Genomic DNA, 5,907 nt, shown 5'->3' on the forward strand with positions numbered 1-5,907 from the left:
GGGTGCCTCCTCTTTTTCACCTCATTTCCACCATAGATTCATTCAAATTAAGTGGTTAAGTTACCTTGTTTTGCTAGGTAAGTAAGGGGGGAAGCTATATTTATGTTGTTCTCCCTACAACAATGTGCACATGCACTTTTTATGGCCTAGCTAGATCTATGTATGTTCGTGGTGTTGCATATGTTTGTGGTGTTGCATATGTGTTTGTGTTTGGAGGTGTACCGGTATTTGAAATGCGATAGTTGCCAATATTTTGCCGGAATGTTGATTCATTTCCGTTTCGGCGAGAATTTTGGCATTAAGCATTCTTTTTGGTCCTATTTTTAGGGAAAGTCATGCCAAATTTTTTCTTGGTTCTAAAATATCGTTTTGCTCTACCCCGCAGGCGACCATGGTCCGCACGATGACCGAAGGCATCGTGAATAGGTTTTTGAGGTCCGCGAAGGCCGAGATGCTTCAAAAGAACGAGACGGAGATAAGATGTCCGTGTCGAAGATGCAAGCTGAATAGCCTTATTGCGGACCCGGATTCCGGGCAGGTGCGGGACCACCTGCTCTTGCGTGGTTTCATGGATGGCTATCGGTGGCAAGGTGATGAAGATGACTACGAAGTCGTCCATGGGGGCCGGGCAAGAAATGAGGAAGGGCAGCAAGACAACCACCGCGGCTCGGGGGGGCGAGAAGACGAAGAATCCCCAGGAGATGATCACGACGGTGATGCTGTACACAGTCATCATGTAGAAGATGCAGGACATGATGATGATGCCGGCGGAGCAGACGACGCTGGACCATCGATGGGCTGGGTGCAGGACCCTCATATTCAAGAGCTGCTTCTCAAGCAGACGGATAACGCAAGAGCTGCCGCCCGAGAGAAAGCCAAGATGGATCAACTTGAGTTAGACGCGGTTACTCCATTGTATGAAGGATGCAGGCCCGAGGATACCCGCCTGAAAGTAACGCTCATGGCTCTGGAGATGAAGGTAAAACACAAAATGACCGACGCATGCTTCGACGAGAACATGTCATTCTGGCACGAACGTCTTCCCAAGGGGAACAAGTGCCCGACCAGTTTGGAGGAGGCGAAGAAAATCGTGTGTCCTCTGGATTTACCGCACGTGAAATACCATGTGTGCATGAACAATTGCATCATTTATCGGGACGAGCACGCGGAGTCTACCATATGTCCGGTGTGCGGTGTCACTCGATACAAGAAGAGGAAGAAAGCTCCTCGAAAAGTGGTGTGGTACTTTCCGATCACTCCTCGTCTGCAGCGGTATTTCGCGGATCCTAAGGTAGCAAAGCTCCTGCGTTGGCACGCGGATAGGGAGGAGAAGAAGCGAGAAGATGACGCAAATGATCCGGAGATAGATAAAAAAGACAAGATGCTGAGTCACCCTAAGGATGCGAGCCAGTGGCAAGCGTTGAACTTCGAATACCCAGAATTTGGGAACGATCCAAGGAACATCGTGCTGGGCGCGAGCACCGATGGAGTCAATCCGTTTGGCAGCCAGAGAAGCACACATAGCACCTGGCCTGTGTTTGTGTGGATGTACAACCTTCCCCCCTGGTTGTGCATGAAGAGGAAGTACATTCACATGAGTATGCTAATTGAAGGGCCGAAACAACCAGGGAACGACATCAATCTGTATCTGGGGCTGCTGAAAGAGGAGCTTGACACGCTGTGGAAAACGCCAGCCAATACGTGGGACGCCGCAGAGAAAGAATATTTCCCTATGAGAGCCGCACTGCTCACGACGGTGCACGACTATCTCGGTTACGGATATCTTGCGGGGCAGGTAGTCCACGGATTTTCTGGATGCGTAAGGTGCATGGATGACACAACGTATCGCCAGCTAGATAGAGATCCCGGGTCTTCGAAAACCGTGTTCATGGGACATCGAAGGTGGCTTCGCGATGATGACCCGTGGAGGAAACGCAAGGATCTGTTCGATGGTGAAACCGAACCCCGAAAACGCCCGTGTACGAGGAGCGGCGAGGAAATAGACAAGCTGTTGAAAAATTGGAAAGACTGCCCACTGCCGGGAAAGAAGCAAAAGGTGCCAGAGCCGGGAAAGAAGCGAAAGGCGCCAGAGCCGCTGCTGAAGGTATGGAAAACGAGGTCTGTTTTCTGGGACTTGCCGTACTGGAAGATCCACCGTGTGCCTCACAGCCTTGATGTCATGCATATCACGAAGAACGTGTGCGAGAGTCTGCTTGGTACCCTGCTCAACATGCCAGAGAGGACCAAAGATGGGCCGAAAGCAAGGGCAGACTTGAAATCAATGGGCATCAGGCAGGAGCTTCACGCTATATATGATGATGATGATGATGATGATGATGATGATGATGATGATGATGATGATGATGAGGCGAAGCAGGACACAGAAAGTCGTCGCAAAGGCAAAAAGGCCAAGAAGACCGGAAATGACTACCCTCCCGCGTGCTTCACTCTAAGTCAGGAGGAGATCGAGCAGTTTTTCACCTGCCTCCTAGGAGTAAAACTTCCTTACGGTTACGCGGGGAAGATAAGCAGATACCTAGACCCAGCGAAGCAGAAGTTCAGCGGGATGAAGTCTCACGACTGTCACGTGCTGATGACGCAGATACTTCCAGTTGCAATCCGTGGGATCATGGACGCGCACGTCCGTGAAACGCTATTTGGCCTATGCAACTTCTTCGACGTCATCTCTCGGAAGTCGATTGGCGTGAGGCAACTCAGAAGGCTACAGGAAGAGATCGTGGTGATACTATGCGAGCTTGAGATGTACTTCCCGCCCGCATTCTTCGACGTTATGGTGCATCTGCTGGTCCATATAGTGGAGGATATCATCCAACTCGGGCCGACGTTCCTGCACAGCATGATGCCGTTCGAAAGGATGAATGGTGTCATCAAAGGATACGTTCGCAACATGTCACGTCCAGAAGGAAGCATAGCCAGGGGCTTTCTGACCGAAGAGTGCATCTCCTACTGCACGAATTATCTAGGCATCGAGAACCCCGTTGGTCTGCCCGTCAACAGGCACCTCGGCAGGCTCGCTGGATGGGGTCACCGTGAGGGTCGCCGCGAAATGCATGTCGACTTCGAGGGTCGACTCGCCGACTTTGAAAGAGCAAACCTAGTCGCGCTACAACACATAGACGTGGTCGATCCTTGGGTGGTAGAGCACAAAACCTTTATTAAGAAGACGTACAATGACCGAGGCCAACAGAGGACGGACGGAGATATACTCAAAGAGCACAACTCATGTTTCACGCGTTGGTTCAAGCAGAAGCTTCTGTCGTACCCTTTACATGAGGATTCTTCCGCGGAAGAACAACTCATATTCGCCTTGTCACAGGGCGCCGAGCACAACCTGATGACCTATGAGGCGTACGATATCAACGGCTACACATTCTACACCGAGGCCAAGGACATGAAGAGCGATGGTTATCAGAACTCCGGGGTAACGATGGAATCCTACACCGGTAACGACAAGGACAGATACTACGGAAGGATCGAGGAGATCTGGGAGCTGAGCTACGCTGGAGAGAAGGTCCCGATGTTCCGTGTCAGATGGGCCAAGAACGTCATAAAAGAAGACCGGTATTTCACCACCATGGTTATACCCGAAGCCAAATCCAAGACCGCGGGCGCAAACGTCACCGCGAAAAATGAGCCATGGGTACTGGCTTCCCAAGTGGACCAATGCTTCTTCATTACCGACCCGCCAAAGCCCAGTCGTGTTGTCGTGAGGAGAGGCAAAAGGAAGATCATCGGAATGGATGGAGTAGCCAATGAGCAAGACTTCGACAAGTACGGCGACCCGAGGATCGAACATGACGACGATGATGAAGTAGCAGCATACACCACAAGAAGAAGCAGGACCACCCTACCTAAAGGACGTCCGTTCCACAGAAGAACTCCATTTGCGAAAAAGAAGGGCAAGAAGATTGTGAACAGATAGCTAGCTAAGATCGATTGTATTTAAATCGTAGCCTTCATTTCTCGATTGTATTTCATGGGTACTTTTTGAACTATCATGAATATTTTTAAATTTCATGGACACTCGATCTCGATCCCCCCTCCATCTCGATCGCTATCCCACCTCGCCAGATCCGGTCCCCCTCGCCGCCGAGCACCCCCCAGTCCACCGGCCGCCGCCGCCGACCCCCCGCACCCTCGATTCCCCTACTCAACCGCCGCCGCCGACCCCCCGCACCCCGCGCACCGTCTTATAAAAAAATAAGTATCAAACAGCTTTTTAAATGCTACTGTCTTATAAAAAAATATTACTGTTATTATTTAAACAAGTTTGAACATATTTAAACACAAATAAGTATCAAACAGCTTTTTAAATGCTAAAAAAATTTGTGGAGCCCACCTCGACCCCCTCCATCTCGATCGCTATCCCACCTCGCCAGATCCGGTCCCCCTCGCCGCCGAGCACCCCCCCAGTCCACCGGCCGCCGCCGCCGACCCCCCGCACCCTCGATTCCCCTACTCAACCGCCGCCGCCGACCCCCCGCACCCCGCACACCGTCTTATAAAAAAAATAAGTATCAAACAGCTTTTTAAATGCTACTGTCTTATAAAAAATAGTATTGTTATTATTTAAACAAGTTTGAACATATTTAAACACAAATAAGTATCAAACAGCTTTTTAAATGCTAAAAAAATTTGTGGAGCCTGGGAGTCGAACCCAGGACCTCCTGGTGTGAGAACTGGCTGCTGACCAGTCGAGCTAGTAGAGGGGACTTGATGTGGATCAGTTCTGGTGGTACATAACCTGTTGGCTCGAGTTGAAATAAAAAAACTACTAATGGCGCACCACGGTGAGGTGCGCCATTAGTATGGATATTCTAATGGCGCACCACGGTGAGGTGCGCCATTAGTATTGTGCCTCGCCCGATCCCCCCTTCCCTCTCCCCCTTCGCCCGGTCCCCCCTTCCCTCTCCCCCTCGCCAGTTCCCTCTCCCTCTCGATCCACCGCCGCCGCCTGCGCTGCCCTCGCCCTCGCTGCTCGCCCTCTCCCTCGCCCTCTCCCTCCCTCGCCCTCTCCTCGCCTTCCCTCTCCCTCGCCCTCTCCCTCGCCCTAGATCCCCTTCCCCTCTCCTCTCCCGACGCCGCTGCCCCGCTGCCTCGACGCTGCCCCGCCGCCCCGACGCCGCCTCGACGCCGCCCCGCCGCCCCGACGCCGCCCCGACGCCGCCTCGACCCCGCCCCGACGCCGCTGCCCCGCCACCTCGACGCTGCCCCGCCGCCTCGAGGCGACCCCGCCGCCCGGACGCCGCCCCGTCCACACCACCGTCGCCGGAGCACCACCACCACCCGGACCTCGTCCCCGACATCCTCCCCGCGCCCCACTCCCCGGCATCCCTATCCTCTCCGACCGCCTCCTCCACCCCGGCCCGCTCCTCCAAGGTAAGCTACCGCCCCGACCCCTATCCCCTTCCCTCCTCCCATCCAATCTCCATATGAGCATGATAATTTGCATGAACCTTGGATGCCTAAAAATTTCAGATAGTTTTTTTAACATGAGCTCTTAAGTGCGGACAAGTATTTTATTTGCATATATTCTTTCTCAAAGTTTCTCAGACACCCAGATTTTGTTTTTGGCACGAACTCCTCCGATGTCCATATGATCATGCAAATTTGCACCAACCTTGGTTTCCATGACACTGACTCTCTGCCCTGCACTTGCAATTTTCTACCTGTCAGTGTCAATCAACCAGACAGTGACATCTAGAGGTTGACCGAGACTTGGAACATTCCATTGCTAATTTCTTGTGCCTGTGTGCTGTGTCCATTGTGCAGATAGGAATATCGATCACTGCTTGGTACCAACAGAAAAGTCGTTTATACAGATTAGGTAGGGGGTCTAGTCACAAGCACAACTGCTGTTGCGGTTTATCTGCAAGTTGCAGATAG

The sequence above is a fragment of the Triticum aestivum genome, chromosome 5B, assembly GCF_018294505.1.
Source record: "Triticum aestivum cultivar Chinese Spring chromosome 5B, IWGSC CS RefSeq v2.1, whole genome shotgun sequence".
NCBI classification, from domain to species: Eukaryota; Viridiplantae; Streptophyta; class Magnoliopsida; order Poales; family Poaceae; genus Triticum; species Triticum aestivum.